This window comes from Corvus kubaryi, unplaced genomic scaffold (genome assembly GCF_017639235.1).
Source record: "Corvus kubaryi isolate FWS band 111438036 unplaced genomic scaffold, C.kubaryi_AGA036_p1.0 37387, whole genome shotgun sequence".
NCBI classification, from domain to species: domain Eukaryota; kingdom Metazoa; phylum Chordata; class Aves; order Passeriformes; family Corvidae; genus Corvus; species Corvus kubaryi.
The window spans coordinates 6,270,523-6,291,843 of NW_024581129.1; the positions used below are offsets into that span (position 1 = coordinate 6,270,523).

General features: G+C 53.0%; 1 protein-coding gene across 1 annotated transcript in view; it reads right to left on the reverse strand.

Moving 5' to 3' along the window:
• Window positions 1-8,818, reverse strand: part of LOC121668946 (ATP-sensitive inward rectifier potassium channel 12) — a 54,208-nt gene extending 45,390 nt beyond the window's left edge. Inside the window, exon 1 of the mRNA XM_042037317.1 lies at window positions 8,733-8,818. The gene's annotated coding sequence lies outside the window, so the exon portion shown is untranslated. The remainder of the gene's footprint in view (window positions 1-8,732) is intronic.
• Window positions 8,819-21,321: the final 12,503 nt, after the last annotated feature.

Below are 21,321 nucleotides of genomic sequence, written 5' to 3' on the forward strand. Positions count from 1 at the left end.
CAGGGAACGGAAATTGAGGAAACTTGGTGTTTGTTCCAGTCAGGGCTTAAGGTCTGGAGCAATTTATCTGGACTCGTGGCAGGCCCTAGAACTCCTCCATGTCCCAGCAGGGAGGAGGAGGGAAACAGCTCAAGTTCTGGGAGGACAAGCACTACACCCCAGGGCTGGCACGCGGTGAGCAGCACGTCTCATTGCTATATTTAATCAGAGAAGTCCCCGCTCACTCAGCCTCGATGATAGAGCCTTTTTCTTATTAAAAAAAAATTATAATAAAAGATTCTGTGAAATAAAAATAATAAATTAAAGGGATCAAAGAACTGAGCGACCGGCGAGTGACAGCAACATAAAGCAAAGAATAAAGGAAGCGTTAATGGGATTTCAAGGGGAGAAGGAGGGCAGGAGGGAGGATTTGCTCCCAGAGAGAGCAGAGAGCTGCCGTGCCAGGACCCCATGACCTGTCCCACATGGGATCAGACACTTATCCTGATCCTTCCCCCCCTCAGGCAGAGTGTCATGAGGCATCTCTAAATGGGGATGTAGGCAGAGCACAGCAGGATGGAGCAGAGTTTGACACCCAGCACAAGCGCCTGGGAGCAGACTGGGACACAGCAGCACTGGCATTTCTGTTTTGGGAAGACAGGGAGATTTCAATGTATGCTTCCCTGGAAGCAGGGGGCCATCATTTGGGGGTTGCCAAGAGGGGCTGTCTGAGCAGGACCCCATCCCCACAAGTCAGCCTTAGAGCATCCCCAGTTTCCCCAGTGCAAAGAGCAGCTCTCAGCAGCCTGGAGTGCCCTCACTCATCCTCTGAGGATCAGCTCCCCCCATCACGATCCAAAGGAACTAATGGGATTGTAATTCTTCTAATGAGCTGTAATTAATTAATTACCCTGTTAGCACAAGAGCTTTACATTTTTTGGCAAGCACGGTGCAGTTTTGTAGCTAGAGGGAGGCTCTTCCCCAGCACCATCAGGCTCCCATCGTGGCTGCAGACGAGCTCATTCCCCTCCACCTCAATCTGACAGCTCCCTTTGGGAAAGGACCTTGGAATCAGCCACACAGCTCACAGCTCTCACCCGAATTACAGACAACCAAGGTACAGACATTCATTCAGAGGGATCACAAACATCTCCTCTATCAGTCCCTCGAGAACATCCATCCCCTCCGGCAAACTTAACCAGACAAACACACCGTGGGCAGAGAGCAAGAGATACCGAGACCCTCCGTGGTCCCTGCAGAGTAGGACTATAACGTGGGAAACTCCAAAAAGCACTAAGAATGAAGCCAGAGCAGTGTCTGATCTGTGTTGCTCAGCACAGCAGCCGTGGCATGCTCAGATCCACACTGCGGCCTCCTGCATGCCTGGGATGCAGGATTGCACCCCTGCACAGCAGCCACCTCTTCCAGCTTGGCTTCTCCATTACCTCCACACTTAATAATTAAAGCATCAGTGTAAAGGCATTAAAGTTTCAGGGACTGACACGTTCAGAGCAAGACCAAGGGCTCAGGGATAAGGCAAATGCTGCCGATGATTAACCCTGAACAGCTCAGTCCATGAGGAGCAGGTCCCTGCCCCTCTGCCCCCACGGACAAGTCCTTTTCTCCTCACAAATCCTTTCTTCCCAGATCTGCTTTCCAAGAGCATCCACTCCAGGCTGCAGGGGAGCTTTGCTCATCATCAGGTGTCTCTAAAAAAATCCTAATAGAGGGGGGTTCTTCCCAGGGAGTGTGGCTTTTTATAGAGCACACGGCTTTCCGTGGAGCCAGCTCCGAGCAAGGGTTACGAGGTACCTTTGGCTGGCTGCGGAGGCGGAACAGGAGGGCTTTCTGCAGGAGCAGATGGAGCTGCCATGCCTGGGAGCCAGCCCAGCCCTGCTGCGGTGACAGACTGTCCCACGCCACCTCCCCCGAAGCTGCTGCACTAAGACCCCCTTGCGGGAATTGGGGGAGGCACCGAGGGACTGAGCACAAGCACAACTCATCCCACCACCACCAGATCCCACGCCAGGGATCATCCAGCATCCAACCCACCCCGCTCGTTTCCTCCCATATACAACCAGCAGGCTGGGGAGGAGGATGCCTCTCCTCTCATTAGGTTCAGCTGGGCAAGAGTACACCATCTTCCCTCTAATACTCACACCAATTAAGCTAATTGCATCCCCCTGAGTAGCTGGTGCTGGTTCCCTGATCACACAGCCCAGGGGTTCTGGGTCCCTCTGTGCTTTGGGGGATATGAGCCCCTTGAGTGTAGGATGGAATCCCCCAGACAAAACTCTTCAGACACATTATTTGCTCCTAAAAAATCACTGAATCTGATCACAACCCAGAAGATCAGGAACAGAGCTCATCCCTCCATGGAGCAGAAGAGATTTGGGGTTGGTGGAGCCCTGCCCATGGGGTAGCAGGGCCAGGAGAGATTTGGGGCTGAGAATGCAGGCAGGACTGCTCAGACAGCCCCTTCCCTTACTGCATCTCCTCCAGAAATTAAATGCAGTTTGCATTCGGGAGCGCGGATGAGCGGGGCCATCTGAGCCCAGGCTGCCGCCGGAGCCGGGGTTGGGTGTGCCAGGTCATCAATCCTCCCGTGACACTGCCCGGGCTCGGGCACAACTGAGCATTACCTTGATTAAAAGAGATGGGTGAATGCAGCGCTTGGTCCCAGCAGCCTCCCGCGAGAGCCAGGCAGGACTGTCCCCCGTCATCAGCTCCCCAAACCACAGGTGACAGCAGGAGCCGGGTGGGTCCTCAGCCACTCACCGCCTGACACTCCCAGGGATCGTCCCGCCTTGCCAGGCAGCCAGAGGTTGTTTCACTCATTAATCCAGCATCTGCTCCTCTGAGGATGCTCCTGCCCTTTCAAAGCCTCTCCTGCTTTGTCACCTGCCTTTTCAGGCACTGCAGACAAAAAAAAGACCCGGTTCTTTGTGCGATGCCACCAACCAGGTCCACCAGCATCCCTGGGTACAGCCCTGGAGTGGATCTAATGATGCCACAGGTCACTCCTCTTCTTCTACCCTCAGGTCATTGTCACAGTTTCCAGCCTTGTTTCACCACTTTTGTATTTCAAAGAGATTTTTGGAGAAGTTTCTTTCATGGCAATATTGTCATAGAGTCCCAGAATGGTTTGTGTTGAAGGGACCTTAAAACTCGTCTCGTTCCAACCCCTGCCATGAGCAGGGACACCTTCCATCAGACCAGGTTGCTCCAAGCCCCATCCAACCTGGCCTTGAACAATTCCAGGGGTATAAATGTGATGCACAGGGATATCCTGATGCAAGGTCACCTTTCTCCCAGACTGGCCCCATTTGTGCTGGTCCCTCTCCTTCACATCTCTGGAAGCTGCAGCCGACTCCCCCAGGGACCCTTCCCAGGTCCCTTCTCCTGCTTGTGTTGTTCTTGCACCTGCTTCAGTTTGCTGAACACTAAATATTTTATTTATTACCTCTCTGGAAAGTTACTGGGGAGATTTCCCAGAATAGGAAATAATCAGAGCTGTGAGCTGCTCCTGGGGGTGCACCAAGCCTGGGGATGGTTCCAACCAGCTCTTTGTGTGCTTTGAATGTGCTTTTTTATATCATCATCCCTTTTGATTTGGGCCTTTGACCAAGCCATGACTTGTGCTGCTTCAGTGCCACCACCAAGATTTTCTCAGCCATAGGGATGCTGGTGATCCCTGGGGCTGCTTGTCCACCCTCCATCCACCTTTACTCTTTTGGGAATGTGGTGCTCATCCCCCCAGCATGGTGTGGGGTGGCAGGACCCTCAGGACGGCTGAGGACATCCAGCAGCAAGGATGGTTGCAGGGAGGAGAAGCAAGGCTCGTGTCCCTGAGCATGGTGGCCCCACAGGCTCCCCAGGCTGCCCCAGTTCCCCGCTCCAGGTGTCAGGATGATAAAGCCGAGCCCAGCTCGCCGGAGCAGGCGCAGCACCCGGCAGCTCCCATAATTAATGGCACCGCCAGCACTTCCCTGCCGGGCCATGAATAAAACATCGCTGCTGAGGACCCAAACTTTGAAAAATCTCTCCTCTTTTTTCCTGTTAATTACATTTGTCGGGACACTGTGCTTTTATTATTGTCTCCTCCTGCTTAATCGGGGGGGTGGAAGTTAGTTTGGGGCTGTTTCCTTCAGACTGGCACCCTGTTTCCTAGAGGGATGGCATAACTGTCAGGGAGATTTCCCACCCCCCAAATCCCCTTCCCTCCCTTTTGAAAAGCATCCACTTCTGCATCTTCAAACCTGCTGGATCTCTAGATTTCCTACAGCCATTGGATTTTTTGGCATTTCTGGGTCTTTCAGAATCCAAGAGCCTCTCCTGGAAACCAGCCTCTCCAGACCTTTTCCATCTTGCAAATGCTTTTGCTGCATATCCAGGCTATGTTTTCCTCATGAAGATGGGACTGTACCTTGTCCCTGACGCCCCTAGTCCAGAGGAACAAGACAGAGGGACATGTAAGCCAAGGGAGCCCAGCCACTTCAGATTATTCCTGGCACGAGTTTCAGCACATCTCCCTGTCTCTGTTTCCCTGTTTCTCTGTAGAATCCTCTAAAGGTGGTGGAGGTTTTTCCTTACCTGTCTTTGCAAGCAGATGCTCACGGGGCTGGGAACAGCTCAAAGGGAGAGAGGAGGCTGCTCGCAGCTCCAGGTCTCAAACAAGACCCTGAACATTTTCCTCTGCCTGGCCACCCTGCCACAGCTTAGATATGCGTTTCCTCCATCCCAACAAACAACCCATCATATTCATCCCTGTCATGCCTGCAGCATGCAAAGATTTGCACTCCTGAGTGATTTGGGAGTCTGAGCCCATGGTTGTGCCACAAGCCAATCCCACCCCACAGCTCCTGCAGGGAGAGCAGCTCCCATCACCACTTGGCTTGAGGAATGGGAGCGATGTCTGAGCAGGAGAGAGATGTTCCCTGTCCAAGTCTGAGCACCTCTCTCTGTGGAGAAAGGTGAAATTCCACCCCAGCTTTGCTGGCTCTGATCCAGGAGCTGCATTAGTAGGGCTTTGCCAGGTCAGAATCAGACTCAAAGCCAGGTCCTGCCGTTGCAGAAGTGTCTCAGCCACCCAAAGTGCTGCCACTGGCAAGAGAGGATGATTCCCTGCCCTGGCAGCCCGGGCAGAGGCACCAGGAGCAGAGCTCAGGGCTGTGCCGTGCTGGGACACTGCAGTACAGGTCCCTTGCAGGTGACAACAGCCAGGACTTGCATTTCCATGATTCCCAGTTGGTTTTGAGCTGTGGTTCTGCAGGTCCTGTGGGGCTGGGTACCACAGCTCTGCCCACACCATCTCTGGATGAGGGGGTCCCTCAGCAGAGGCCGGAGCTCTGGGACACAGCAATTTCCTTCCTGAGCAACAAGCTCTTTGCTGCTTGCCGGATCCCCTGCCAGCCAATTTTCTCTCCCTGGGCTCCTTCCAGCTCGGCAGCCCAGCCCCAGCCCAGCCCAGGGATGGAGCCAGCAACCAGCACATTCAACCTGCTTGGGATGGATGCAGCACTGGCTCAGCCCAGCTCCCTCATCCTGCAAGGTGCCTTCTTCCCTTGCATGTCCCAGGGGGCCTCCTCTGCCTGTCCTGCCATGCTTCTGTCTTCCTGAAGGTCCTAGAAATGTTCTGCTCCAGGTGAGATCCATGCTGTACCTCTCACCAGCTGGAGTGGAAGTGCTTGAAGTGCTCTCAAAGGGAAGAACTGATACCTTTAGCACTGGGAAACAGAGTTGCATCCATTCCTACCTGCGAAGGATTCTTCCTAGGATTTTTAAGAGGAGTCATGGAGAAGAAAGGGATCTTCTCATAGCTTGTCACCACAGTGAAAGCCTAAAGCAAATAAAGGAAATCAATTCTGCCAAGGTGGAGAGGAACTAAGGACAGAAAAATGACAGTAATCTCAACAGGAGCGCTACAAATCTCCTGGTGCTCTTCAGCAGAGCAGAGATTAGCAGGAGGATTTGCAGCCATGCTGGAGGCTGGGACTTGGATCTCCTGCTGAGGTTTTGCACAAGCTTGGGTGAACAGCTTCATCTCATCCCATCCTGTTTCCCTGTCTGGGAAGCAGGGATAGTCTTGATTCCCCAGTAAAATCTCCATTTAGTGGTGGTTGTGAGGCCCTTTGAGATCTCCCAAAGCAGGGAGAAGCCATAGCGAAGCAGAGCACAGTATGCCAGGGTGGTGGGGAAGGATGGATGTGATCTGTGCTGCTTCCTGCATCAAACTCTTCCCTCAGATCCTTTCATCAGCCTCAGTTAATTGCTCATTTGATGTCTCTGGGATCTGCAGGAGATCCTGGCTCCCCCAGCCCCATGGCCACCAGAACATGAGGCTCCCAGCCCACTGAGACATCAATCCCCACCAAAACCAGCCCCATGCCACACACCAAAGCCAACAGATTCCCTGTTGAACCAGGGATTTTTATAAAGGAAGTGAGATCAGGACCTCTAAATAAAGGCAAAACACACACAAGGCACATGAGATGAGCCTTTGTGAAACTGGACTCTGTGATGGCCGAGGCCTCACTTCCAGTGATGTTGAGGTGAATCCTTCTCTGCCCGGGCCACCTCCCTTCACCTCCACAGAGATGGAAATCAGCCTTCCCCATCCTGGAGCCATGGCAAGGACTGGGCTTTGCTGGGCACTAGTACCAGGAGGCAGCAAGCTTTCCCAAGCCCTCCTAACACAAATAATAAAGAGGGATTTGAACCGGCCAAAAAGATGGACCCGAAGCAATCCCAGCGGGAGCATATTTTTATAAGCCAAGGCTATAGGAGAAAGGGCAGGAAACCTGACCCATCACAAATCACTCTCCTGTCACTTGCTGTAATCTAGAAATGCTCTATTAAAAACAAGAGCAGCCCCAGCTGCCGGCAGCAAAACAGAATCGAGGCCAGGGAGGAGGGCAGCTCGTGTTGGGATCTGGCTGCCAGGTAGGTGGAAGTCTCTGAGGCTGGGAAATGCTGCTCCACTCTGCTGGGGTTTATAAATAAATGGAGCTGCCCAGCTCTGTGGTATCTGTCACCTGCAGCCAGCAGATGTAGGTAGGGGAGACATCTCCCTCCCTAATGGCTGTGTGGGCTCGGTCACAAAAGGGCTCAGGACACAGATCCGTGTTTCCAGCCTGTTGCCAAAAATGCACAGGGCCTTGAGCTCTCAATGAATCAGAGCCGGTGCTAATGGGGTTGGGAAGTTGCCTCCTCTTCCCTCAGCTGTGGCCAAGGTGCCGTGAGCCCCTGTGGCCACCACTGCAGCAAAAAACATCAGCTAACAGTGATTCACCTGAAAAATGAGGTTCTGGGGCAACAGGAGCACTTTGCCAATTCAGCACAAACTGAGGAAATAATTACCAGGGGAGCAAAAATAATTCAAGGGTGTTGAAGCACTTGAGGGCTTCCAGTTTCTTGGGAGATGCAGATTCCCATTTACTTTAAGGTTTTCTGGATGAGATCTTTGGCAGTGTTTTAACATTTTCCATGTTCAAACCCGGCTGCTCTGATCACAGGGCACGAGGCAGCTCAAGAGGAGGCAAGAAGCACCCAAGAGAGGAGTGGGAGCCTCCTCCCTCCCTCCTTCCCCAGCTCCATCAGGGTTTCACAACCACAAAACCTATCTTCTCACATCTTTCTCTCGACAGAACCAAATGTCCTGGACCACCTGCAGCTCCAAGCACTGGTCTAAAAATCTGGTGATCCCAGGAATCTCCTGTACACAGGAAAAGCCTGGAGCAGGGTGTGGCGAGGTGCCCCCACCCCAGCCCCCTGCTGCAGCCTCCTCTGTGGCCGGTGCACACCAGCTTGCTCAAACAAAGCCCATCTGTGCAGATTAATTACCAGACGATGTTTGCTCTGTTGCAGAAGCTGATTGGGTGATGAAAGTTTAAACAGGATGGAGAAGGGAGGAACGGAGCACGGTGTCCTAGAGATGGAACACAGCCTTGTGGGTCCTGCCCAGAGTCAGATCCTCACAGCAGCACCCCTTGAACCCTGGACACAGTGAGAACCTCATTGGCACAGACACAGAGGGTGGGATCCCCAGAGAGCCACCGGTCCCAGGACAACCTGCCCTGCAGGTTACAGGAGACACAAAATGACCTGAGAACAAAATCCCTGTCAGCGTCCAAAAGTCCAGGGAGTCCTGTCAGGGATAGCCCAGCGTGCTGCAAACAGCCCCCAGGAACAGGCATGGAAAAGCCTGTGGTGAGATGGGGAAGGACGGAGCAAGGAAATCCCTTTGCAGAAACAGTTCCTCCAAAACCAAACACCTGCTCTGGCCTTGCTGCCCAGCCAGGAAGAAAAGCCCTGCTTGGGGCTGGAGCACATTGCTGCACCCCGAGATAGACCAGGAAACCACCCCGAGTCCCTTCAAGCACCAAGATAACCCCCAGGCCACCACACCCACTCTTCCCTTTGCTGCTGGGGGCAGATGAGCCCTGGAGAAAACCACCCAGATTTCCTCCTAACCCTTCCAGGTCTCATGGGAGATGGCTGGTTCATCCCCTGAGCCCCTAGAACACTTCCAGCAGACATGGACTGCTGTAGATCATTGCTTTGAATGTCCAAATGACCCTTCCTGGCAATCAAGGAGCCTTCTGGACCTTGGTGGGAGGTGAAGCAAAGCTGGGGCAGCTGCACGTGCTCACCCATCCCATTCCCACAGACTCACGCTCAGTCAGCTCCTGAGATGGCTCCTGGAGCTCTCCTCTTGCTCCTACCTCCCAAGCACTGGTGGAGGAAGATCTCACCTCTTTGGAACCAGCCCTCACCACCCTCTTCTGCTGCCGGAGCCCAGAGGAGACCACCGCATCTCCACTCTTCCCATGGGTGAGGCTGAGGAGCCGGGGAACATTGGCAGCTCAGAGAGGACGTTTCCCCACGGATGGATCCAGAGCAGGAAAAGGACTGGGGAAGGAGGAGAACCTGCCTTCAAGCCAGCAACGCTTGCTCAACCACTGGTTAGTGGCTCCACAGGAAACACCTTGCCGTGTTCACCTGGAAAGACATGTTCCTAGTGAGGCAAGGCCCTCAGCGGGCAGGGAGTGGATGGGAGGCTGCAGGAGATCCGCCCCTTGGCACATGCAACCTCCTCTTGGCCACAGCTGGTGAGGAGAGGAGGCTGCCAGCAAGTCCTTTGTGCAGAATTGGGTCTGCTGTGGCCATTCCTGAATGTAAAAGGGCTTTCCCATCCAGGACTAATCCAACCTTGCTCCGACATAGTTCTGGTATCTGATGTTATAATACACCTTCATGCTCCTCAGTTTTATTTTAGACAAGCTGTGAGGTCACACATGAGGCTTTTGGAGAAGTGCTTCTCCCTACCCGTTCCTGAGCTGCTCCAGGACCAGGACCTACGGGTTCACAGTGTGCTACAAGTCCAAGCTATGGCTGGTTAAAACCAACAACGAGGCTGAAAAAGGGGTTAACTCTGAAGATGTGTCCAAGGCCAGGTTGGACAGGGCTTGGAGCAACCTGGTCTAGTGGAAGGTGTCCCTGTCCCTGGCAGGGGGTGGGGGTGAGATGATCTTTGGGATCCCTCCCAACCCAAACCATTCTGTGGTTAATTCAGTTGCTCTAGAGTTTGTTTGACCTTTAGGGTGTGGACAAATCCTGGGGGTGTCAGGGGGCTGAGGTAAGTGGGGGGAAGGACCCCAGGCTTCACCGTAAGCCCATCTGGACACCTCAGCACTAGAGAACCTCCCAACAGAGCTGGCTGAAGGTGTCACAAGGGGCTGGGGATAGCAGAAACCTGGAGCAGGAGGTTGGGACAACATCATATCCAAACTGGTCTCACCTACCTTGTGGAGAACAACCCAAACCTGCCTGTTGCAGTCATGGCAGAGCTGCTGGATGACAAGGAGCAGCCAGCCAGGCTGTCCCAGCATGGCCACCTCCATGGCCATCTTCTTGCTGCCAGCTCTCATGGACAGGTACTGGATGTGGCTGCCCCACTCCAGGACACGATGCCCATGGCTCCATAGCTCTGCCATGGACCTTCCTGGGAGCACAGGGCATGGCGGAATGCTCCATTCTCTGGCAGGAGAAGGTTACTCAGAGTAAAAGCATGTGCTCTTGTGTCATATAAACAAACACTGTGTCCTCCTCCCACCACAGTCCCTGCAGAGCCGGGCAGGATCTCCAGTGCTCACCACAGCCACACCACCCTTTCCCATCACACCCCTCTGAGGTGGCTCCACCCTCAGAGCACAGGCATGGGCTGGAGGAGAGGAGACCTGCATGGACATGCCAGGAGCCATCACATCTCCAAGGGACAGCTCTCTCAGCTGGCGCCAGCATCCTTTCCCCTCCTCTGCCATGATGATGACAGATGCTCAGAGCAAAGCAGCACAGCTCCACTGTCATCAGGGACACAAAGTCCCTGCCCATGATGAGGGGGTGGGGACTAGATGATCTTTAAGTTCCTTCTAACCCAAACCATTCCATGATTCTCTGACTCAAAGCCATTTTCCAAAGGCTGGTCTCACTCTCCCAGGTGTTGGGTATTTTCCATGCTCAGACTCCTCTTCAGATCCTGCTTCAAATGCTTCTGGGTGGCTGAACAAAGCCTACATCATCTGCCTTCCCACACCTCCATGAGGCCACATGCCTGCTGTGGTGCAGAGCCGTGGCTGTTCCAGGCTCAGGAAGGTTGGGACATTAAGTGGGAAAACACTGATTTTTCAAGGGGCTGCAACAACACAGGTGAAGCAAAGCCCAAGTTGGGACAGCTGCAGCTCAAACCAAGCCAGGAAGCATTTCTTGCCAGCCACACCTGAGGGAAGAGGAGGAGGAGAACCAGGTGAAGCTCTGGATGAAGCATTGTCTGCCACGTGGCTTTGCAGGATGTCACCAGTTTTCACAGCCCTGAAATGGAGATCTCTCGTCTGTAAACACATGAGGGTGTCTGGTGAAATCAAAGGGCTGTGGGCTCAGAGCGAAACACTCCCATAGCCATGAGTCAATCCGTAGTGTTGCTGTGGACAGGAAGCTGGTGAGTCACGGATCACAGCTGGGCTGGAGGTGACCACCCAGAACATCCCTGTTATTTATAGCCATGACATTGATACGGACAGAGAGACCCCAGCAGCTGCCCCCAGGCAGGGACAACACGGTGCATTCTCAGCATGTCATCTCCTGGGCACCCTTCTGCCCTCATCTCCTGGGTCCCCAGCCTGGACCTCCAACCCAGAGTTGGGTTCCTGGTGTGCTGGATGTGCCCTCTTCACCCAGCTAACACTCTCCATCCAACAGCCAGTTGCTAAAGCCATCGTTGCCAGCTGCCTAATACAGATCTTCCCAAGTATCTCTCTCCATGGGTACCACTGTTGGAAAGAAACATATGGAAGAACAAACGCAGAGTTTGCAGAGGGACTTCTTACATAATTATCTGTAAATCAAGTGGCACTAAGGAGATGCAGGAGCTCTTGGATGAAGTCTTCAATCTTGAAGGTTTGACTTCCCTGGTTTTGCCAGCCAGACCCCAACCTGGATGGCTCAGGACTTTCCTCCTGTCTCCACATCCAGCCTTCATCCTCAGACTCATCCTCCATCCCCCTCTGCACCCTCGCTTTGAGGCATTTGGTCTGTGCCTCACCAACGGGGACAGAGCAGCTGTGAGCACAGCATGCGGAGCTGGGGGCCAGCAGCAGAGCTTGCCAAGAGATCCGAGGAAGGACTGGTTGTGAGGAGCTGCCCTTTGCTTCGTGCCTCCCTTCCGACTGCGTGGTGCACTCAGCCAAATATCATTAAAGGTTTATCCACACGCTGATCAACTTATTTGCCTTCAAAGCTGGAGCGAGATCGGTCTCCGCGGGGAGAGGTGGCGGATGTTGCACCATCTTCCAAACCAACAGAGGATGCACAGGCACTCCGAGCTCACTCGGCTGTGAAGATTGGCCAGGACATTCTGGAAAGAAGTGGTGATGCCTTCAAAGTGGAGAATGGGTTGATAAGAGGGGAGTGGGGAAGAGACATTTTAGCTCCTACTGGGTAATTATCACCCGTGAAAAGCTGAGGAGTAAGCTGGTGGGAGGGAAATTACAACCTATCATAAAACTAATCTCTCCCAAATCCAGTCTCTTCAGTGTTCAGGAGTGTTTGGTCTGGTTCCAAGGCTTGGCTTCTGGAGGAGTTTGGAGAGGTCCCTCGACAGAGCTCCAACCCTCTGCAAAGCAGACACCACATCCCTTTTGTTCGGAGAAGCACAAAAACGGGGGACACGTCAGGTGAGGGGCTGAAGGAAAACAAACGGCTTCATTCAGGAGAACCAGTCCTGGTGAGATGAGAAGGGACTTAATTACAGTAAGTCCCTTTACAGAAAAACTGCCAGGTGCTAAAAGATTTTTTAATTTAGCAGAGAAAGGCAGATCAACGCCAAGCATCTGGAAGCTGAAGACAGAGAAAATCCAATTAAAAATCAGGCAGTGCTGCGAGTAGAACAAGCTATGAAGTGATGGATTATTCATTCCACGATGTCTTCAATTCAAGAGAGGGGTTGAATAATCGATCCTTCCAGCACTACGTCTGCTGATGATGAACGCTCCAGCCCGACTTTTGGGAGCGTGCACATTCCACTGCGAGCGCCAGGCCCCGACTTTGGCAAATTGCAAAGTTCCCATGGATGATGGAGGACAATCCACCAGCCCTACTAGGTAAGTCATTTTATGCTTGGAGGCATTAATAACCCAGAACTAGCAGCCAACTCCATGGAAACCAACTGGTAGTCAGTGACAAGTTCTCCTGTTGCTATAGGAACAGGGCCCAAACAAATAAAAATTACCTATAATTTCTCCTCCCCAAAGTTCTCCCACATTACATTTCCATAGCAACTAATTAGCTCATTATTGATCCAAACCAAACCAAACCAGTGGAGGTGTGAACCAAGCCAGTGGACCAGTGGAAGTGCCCAGCTGCCATGCCCAGCTCTGTCCTCTCTTGTGGCGAGCTGAGGCAAGCCTTTAAGATGGCTTATGCTGGGTTTGAGATGAAAGGCTTGAACACGAGGAGTTGGAGATCTCAGGGCTGGATTCCTTCATGCCTTCCCCAGGATACCCCTGATAAAAATATCATTTGCTCTCTTCTATTTCTAGCTGTCACCTTACACCTCAGTATCTTTTCCTTGTCGTTCCTTTCCAGACTCCCCCCATCTCCTCCAGGCTGAGAGTTGCTCTGTTGGACACCTGCTTGTCTTGGCAATGTTCTCTCATCCTTCTGGCCAGGATATTTGAGTCTCTTGGCTTGTTGCTATCTCCTGCACCATCAGCACACTGCAGGGTCCTTGCAGGAGTCTCTCTTTCCTCATGTACACTCACAGCTACAGCCCTCCATCCTCATCTGGCAATTCACTGTTATAGGTCTCTTCTGTCTCCATCCCTGGAAGTGTTCAAGGCAAGGCTGGATGGGACTTGGAGCAACGTGGTCTAGTGGAAGGTATCCCGGGGTTGGAACTGAGTGATCTTGAAGGTCCCTTCCAACCCAAACCATTCTGGGATTCTCTGATCAGTGCATCCAAGATTGGGTGCATTAAACCCCAGGGCTGTACCATGCAAACAGCAATGAGGTAAATTAGCCACAGCTACCTGCTAGATGGGAAAAGCTGCTGTAACATCTAAACCAAGGGAAACAGAGCTGTGCAAGGTCAAGGAACGTTCAGGAAGAGCAGGTCCACCAAGCTTCTGTCCTGGGAATCTGCAAACTCAGTGTAAGGCTCCTGGTCTCATGCAATGGCAACACCACATCACAGCACTACAGGGATCAGGGTTGCATTGTGGACCCCCATCTTCTCACCCCACACGCCCTGGGGTCAGCAGCACTGGCACTGGAATGGAGGACACGTGTCCCTCCAACATCTCAGAGGAGTAGTTGAGGTCAGGGTGGAGGATATTGTTTTCATCCCAACCTAGGGGGGAAATTCCTGGTGTCTCAGGATCTCTGAAGCCTTCCCTGCCAAGGACTAAGGGATGGAGGAGAGGCTGCTGCTTGCTCTTCCCCTCCTGCTTCGTTTCCCCCAAAACCACGCACACAACGCCCCATGAAACACTTGCTGATAGAAAGCCATCTGGAGCAGAGGGCAGCACGGCTCTATGAGGAATATTCCCCCATCCCAGGGGCTGCACTTCCAACTGAATTAATGTAAATCATACATGAATTCCTGTAATTAATTGCTGCCATCCGCCGCCACACACGTGTGCAAGCGACAGCAGATGTGCAGAGAGCTGAGCCCACATCCCTGCACAGACTCCAGGCAGGTCGGAATGAGGCCAAGCCAGGTACCAGGAATGATGGGGGATGCTGGATGTGCTCCCACCTGCAGCAAGGTGGAGCTGCCTCAGGGCTTTGCCAAGCAAATTGCCTTTTTTTAACCAAAACCAACACAGCCTGCTGGGTTCAGCCTTCACTGAGACATGCAGTTAATTCACCTGTCCTCATAACATGACCTGAGCCCAGAGTGGACGGAGCCTGGCTGCTGTGTCACTTCTCTGGTGTCTCATAACGACCAAGTGGCATCACACAAGCCCCCATCTCTCCTCCCTCCTCCACCACCCCATTTCCATGTCGCCCATGGGAATCTGATTATCAGCAAGATCTCTGCCACCGTCAGATGTGATCAAAACCAAAATTCAATTAAATTTGATTGGATTGAAAGCAGAGGCTTTCAAGGAGACAGGCACGTACACCCAGGGCGGGATGGCACTCCCCAGGAAAGCAGGCTGGGATCTGTAGGATCTGCAGGATGGTCACCCCAGGATGCAGCTCTGACCCTGGGATGAACTCCATCCCGTGGGGCAGGAGCCTTTGCCAAGTCACTCATCCTCCTTCTGAAGGATCCTGGATAGAGTAAGGTGAGCCCAGCCTCCTGAAGACGCTTTTAATTCTTTCTCATCTTCTGAAATCAAATAAAATTCCAAATGAGAAACTTTGTCATCTGAGCAACAGAAGAGGAAAAAAAAAAAAAAAACAACCAAACATGCCTGGAGATGAAAGGGAATTGTAGATGGATATTTCATCTCTTCCTCTTGTAAGGAACATGAACATAAAAAAAGGGAGAAACAAACAAAAAATCCCAGACATGGTTAATGAGCTTTGCATTTAAATGTGCCACCAATGTCACTGCACAGACGGTTCTTCCAAGGTCCCACATTCCTGCTCACCCCAGACAATGGGTGCAGGACAGCCTCGGAGCAAATACTGGGTGAGATTAAATTCCACTGGTGTTTAGTAAATAAAACATGCATTTTGAGAAGTCAGGAAAAAGTTTGTTAAATATTTTAGTACATCTGGTCTCCCCACCCGTACACGGCCTTACAAAATGTTTTGCATATTTATTTTAGCGTGCACTAGATTTATTTAAAAATAGCATCACCAGCACTGGAAACAGCCCACTTGCTTTTCATCTAGATCTTTGCATTGAATCAATGAATCCAAAATTAAACAAGGTTGGGCGAACTAAATCTATACAAGCACCTATTTGCTGATCAATACAGGAATGGATGCCTGGGATCTCTTTGCTGTGTGAAATATGAGGACTTATGAGAGAGAAATTGCTTTTGTTATTATATTGTTTAAAAAAATTCAGATTTAATCTCCCCACATAAAAAAATTATTTATCAGAGAGCTGCTTGGTCCTAAATAATTCATGCTGGTTGTATAGTACCCAGAAGACAGAAGACTCCTGTCTTCCATTCCTAATGAGAGGAAAAAACACCTCAAATACTTTTCTTGGATTCACTTTCATCACTGCAGGGAGATAAAACTCTACTTGGCTTCCAGAGGATGTCCTTCCCCAGGGGAGCAAAGCCCCCCAAATCACAGAGAAACCCACAACGTGCTGTTTATGGAAGGAGAAGAGATTCAGACACGTCTGGAAGCCAAATTTTAGTTACCAGTAAGAGACACCTGGATCTGGTGTTCAAGGTATGACTTTGGTGACCAAGGAGCCAGAACAAAGAAGGGTCCACTGAAGAAGCCATCTCAATATAAACAATACAAATTTTTATATTATATATATATATAGGCCATAATATAAATTCAGCCTCTCCAAAAAGGGTAGGAGTGAAGCCACCCTGGGGGCACCATGCACTGAGCCCCCAGCAAAGCAGAGTTGGAAGAACAAAGTCAACCCAGGCCACCCCAGCTGAAGTACCTGGGAGACGCAAGCCATAAAGGTCAGTGGAAGTCTCCCCTGGCCAAAAACAAGAACAGAATTGGGGCTGAAGTGTGTGGATTTGGGGAAAAAAAAAAAAAAAAAAGATTGGCCTTTTAGCCCATCTTGGGCACAAAATTTGGGGGTGGCTTTGGGAAGTGCCTTGCATGGCTGTTTGTGCAGCCAAATCCTTTTCTCCTAAGCCTGCTGCAGGAATTGACCCACTGAAGGCTGTACCTGCTCTGCTCTGAATAAATCTGCATATCAGCCTCTTCCATGAATGAAAAATGCATGCACCAGTAAATCCGAGATGAAATAATACATCTGTTGTCAGCAGCCTTTTCCCTTTCTTTTCGCTTTTCCACAAGTTTCATTAAGAAGAGACACACCAGCTGTGATAAAGTTGACACCACCAGCTCACTAATTGTTCCTGATGCTTCCCTGTTGCTTTGATGATGGATCTCTGCAGAAACGCCTGCCCCAGGCAGGAAGGGAGGGGTAAATTCACCTCTCTGGGCTAATTCTGGGAGAAAACATAAGGGTGCTGCAGAGGCCATGGCAGGGAATGTCCCCAAGCAGTGGCGAGAATGGGGACATGGGGGTGGCAGGGGTGTCCCAGGAGCCCTGTGAGGTGCCAGCGATGGATTCCAGTCATGCAGGGCTCCCAGGGCTTCCTCTGAAGGAGAGAAGGAATGAGAAATAGCTGACCCTAGCCAGACACATCATGGATCCCAGAGGCAAAACTCAAGGAACAGTCCCAGCCCCAGCTTCACCTTCATCCACCTGCGTCACCCAGCCCTTCTGCAGATCAGGAGCTGGGCAAACCCAAACTGGGTTTGGTCTCGTTGCACTCAGGCCATTTGCATCCCCACTGGAAGGGCTCCATGATAGGAAGGATGCAGAGGGACCCAGGGCTCGGTCCCCACTCACAGCTCAGATGATTTCAGCCATCCCACGGGCAAGGCAAGGCTGGTCCCAGCAGCCAGCTCCCCTCGGCATCACCTCGGGATGCCAGGTGGGACAGTGACAATGCCAGTGCCCCCTGTCTCCACACTGTCCCTGTGCTGTCCCTGCGTGGCCCACAATCAGGTTGGCAGCTTGCAGCACACCCAAGCTCGCTGCAAAGAGGCAACAGCTGCTTCCCACTGGCCCAGATCGACGATATTAATTAAGGAGAAGATTTGGGGGAATAAAGGGGAAGATCTCTCTCAAAGATGTAATTAAAGAAACTCAGGGTGGGGCAGGATGATGAGAAAGGACACGTCCTGCAGCTGCTGGGGCTCAGGGAGGGCAGTGAAAGGGGAGTGGAGACCCCCATCAAGGCCCTGTGGGGCTGCCACTGCTTCCCCCCTTGGAGGGGAAGGATCCCCCAAATGCAGGTCACAGAAGTTGCTCTGCACCCCCAAAAGCAGCCTTTCGTTCTCGGCTGGGGTCCCTCACAGAGCAAACAGCCACTCCAGCCTACAGCAAACCCAAATTCCTGTGGATTCCACTCTGAGTTATGGCAAAGGTGAGGGCGAGGCAGGAGGGTCCTCACAGCTGAAGGTCCTGACCCCAGCTCGCCCCCTCTGAGCCAAAAGGGGCCAGGTCAGAGCCCGAGAAGCCTTTGGAAGGTGGGGTGCAGTCACCAGGATCCCCAGAGCACTTTTGGGCTGTTAGGAGAGGTTCCTGAAAAGAGGCACGGCATAAGTTTCAAAAAACCCCAAAACCCCACAGTCCTATGAGAACCACTGGGGTGAGAAGACAAGCTGGAGGCACCGCTGCCTGAGAAGTCCCACTGCCACCCCTACACCTCACACCAGTACAGCCCTGGGAGCCGTCAGCGCCTCTGCATCCTCCTGCCTTACCCCAGCGCCCAAAATTCCACCCAGCAACGCCGCCGATCGCTCCCGCCCGGGTTTGTCGGGTCTGTGCCTGTGCCCGGAGCCGTGCAGAGCCAGCCCGTATCGATTCACGGCAGCTGCTCTGTATTTACACACCATTACGAGCCTGCGAGGGCGGGGGGCACGGAGCATCCCTGCGGCTCCCGTTCCCGGGGATGGGGGCCCAGGAGCCAAACACCTCCTGCCACAGCCAGGGCTCCCCGGCAGCGTTTCCAATCCACAGGCGCATCCTGGGGGACCCTCAGGATCGTTCATCAGCTCCTCACTGGCGGCACTGAACGGGACCTGTTGCAGGCGGTGATATTCTGCAGAGCCCGTGCAGAGGGTCGGGGTGACCTGGGAAACGCTAATTAATTGCCTCACTGGAGGGAGCAGTGGTGCTCGGAGCAGTCACACACCATTTGTGGCAGCTTCGAACCCAAGCCAGAGCTTTTGTCTGAAACCTTGGTGTTTATTTATGAAATCTCAGCTTCAGTAAGAAAGGAGTGTATCACCCGAGGAGAGACGAGCGGAATGACACTGAGGAAAACACAGCTGATATCAAGGTAGCGGCTTTGGCTCATCAAGGTTTCTGTCTCCTCCTCCACCCCGAGCTGCTCCAAGATGTAAATCAAGTTCAAAAGCCACCCTGGCACTCCAGGCTCCTCTCAGCCCCCTGCCCACGTGCCTGCAGCCCCCGCCGCCGCTCCCGGCGTCTGGAAATAAACAGCCTGTTCCAGCTCCGCCTGGTATTTCCAGAAAGGTTAACGCAGCGTGTGAGGGGCCAGAGCCGCCGCTCGCGGGGCTGGAAAGGCTCCCGGCAAACCCGCCGGGGGACCGGGGCTCCCCGCGTGGCAGGTGACCTCCCCGGTCACCCCCGAAGCGCTGGCGTCAAGCTTTGGTATTTTCAGCCTTTGCGCTGCTAAGGCTTCCTTCTCCCACCCCCACGTTCCCCCACCAGCATTCCCGGCTCTGAAAAATCAATAGGAACTTCAAGCTGAGAGGGAAGCCTGGAGGTTAACATTTGCTGGGCAAGCCAGGAGTTTTCCCTGTGCTCTGGGGCTCCAGCAGAAATCACCCGTTTTCCAGCACCTCACTGATGGGGAGTTGCTGTTTGTCCTGTGCAATTCCCAGGGGATGGAGCAGCAAAGAAGCTGTGCATGGACCGGTGGCACAACTCACTTCATAAATACCCTGGGGCCGGATGTGCAAACCAGGCTGCTGGGACAGACAGAAAATGCTTGGAGATGCTTTGTCCAAGCCAGCGGTAAAAACAGAGCAAAACATAGAAACTCCAACTCAGGGCTGACCAATTATCAGGGGAAAAAGGCAGGGCACTAAAAGGCCTGGATACTGGTGGTTAAACCAGAGTTTGAGCTCTCCTTACCTCAAAAAAAGCTTTACTTAGCCTTGTGTTTGGAGAGGAGAGCTAGGAGACGTTCCCAGCTGCTCCTCATGGGCAGCAAAGACCTTTTCCACCTAATGCACCTCACTTAAACCCTTCCCTCCCAGCTGGGCTGCACTGGTCCCTCTGGGTGCCAGCTGAAAAAATTTTAGAGCCTCTGGCTGGGCCAGGAAAGGCTGATCCATATTCCTGAGGCCTCGTTGCTATTCTGCAGCTTCAGCTCATTAGTGCTTAGGTGCTACAAGAGCTTTGGAAGTTTCTGGGTGAGGCAGCTATTAGGGGAGGATAGAACAGGTCTCGTACAAACCCCTGGCCTGGGTGAACTCGCTAATTTACACTATCGAGCTACAAGGTGCCCACAGGCCACCTGAACCAAAAAAAAACACCCCTGTCCTAGATACAGGCTCAGCCACCATCTGAAAAAAAAAAAAGAAAAAAGAAAGAAAAATTAAACAAAATAAATAACCCTCAGCCCCAGAAAACTGGCTGCATCATCACACCCCCTGCTAATTCATTAGCCAGCCCTCCTCCGCACACGGCTCTTAGGAACAGCGTGAGCTCCAGCTCAGGAGCTCCTGGAGAGAACCACCGTAGAATAGAAGCACAGAGCAGTTTGGGTTGGAAGGGACGTCAAAGCTCATCCAGTTCCACCCGCTGCCATGGGCAGGGACACCTTCCACTATCCCAGGTTGCTCCAAGCCCAGTTCAGCCTGGCCTTGGACACTTCCAGGGATGGGGCAGCCACAGCTTCTCTGGGCAACCTGTGCCAGGGCCTCCCCAGACTGACAGCCCAGAATTTCTTACGTGTACTGAACCTACATTTCCCCCCCTCAGTTCAAGCCCATTGCTCCTTGTCCTACCACTACAGTTCCTGATGAACCAGCCCAGCAAAGGACCAGTATGACCAGTACAAACACCTGCACTGTAATGGGAGAGCGCATTGGGGCCTGCCCTTTTAGAGGGACTGCTATCAACACGTGTTCTCAGCACAGGGCAGGGAAAGCTGCTGGCCCTTCATCTGAGGAGGACTGAGCTGCTGCAGCCCTGATGGTCCCCATGTCCCCTCCCTGTGTTGGATGTGCTGAGCTTTCCCTTCTCTGCAGCGGGAGCTGTGTCCTTCTCACCCAGGTTTGGGCACTGCCTGTTCGCACCTCGTGACAGTCCCATGGGGAAGTCACCAGGCAGAAATAACCTTTTTTTGCCTCTGTTTGAGACAAATGGGGGGAAAAAAAACACCTTTTCTCCTAATAAGGGAACTCAAAGTGATGAATTTTCCACTTCTCCTGAAGTTCTTCCCTCGGAGGCACTGATGCATTTTTAATGGTCTCGATGTAGCTATTAAGCTGGTAATTGGAACAGAGCAGACTCCAGCTCCCGGCAGGTCAGGCCTCCTCCAAGCGTGTCCCCACACCACACGAATGGGTGTTCCTGGGGTCCCTGCTCTCCCCAGCATCGCTGACCCCACCTCGGCCCCATTTCCGCAGAGCATCGACACCAAGATCCCCGTGCTTGAGGGACACGGTGTCTCCGGCCTGATCCTGCCTGGAGAGGGCTGACAGGGAAAATATTTGGGAAGGGAGCTGTTTCCTTGCTCCCAACCCCCCGCCAAACCTGAAGCTCCGTCCCCCGGACGCCCCTGCCCTCGAGAGAGGGCGGGGAGGTGCCGAGACAGGGGGGTCACAGCGGGTTGGGATGGAAAGGGGGAGACTCCCGGCGGGTCCCGCCGCCGGTGGAAGCTCATCCCGCGGGGCTGGCTCATCCCGCGGGATCCCGGTGGATGTTCGTGCCCCGCGGGGTCCCGGCTCATCCGCGGGATCCCGGTGGATGTTCATGCCCCGCGGGGTCCCGGCTCATCCCGCCGGGTCCCGGTGGATGTTCATCCCCCGCGGGGTCCCGGCTCATCCCGCGGGATCCCGGTGGATGTTCAT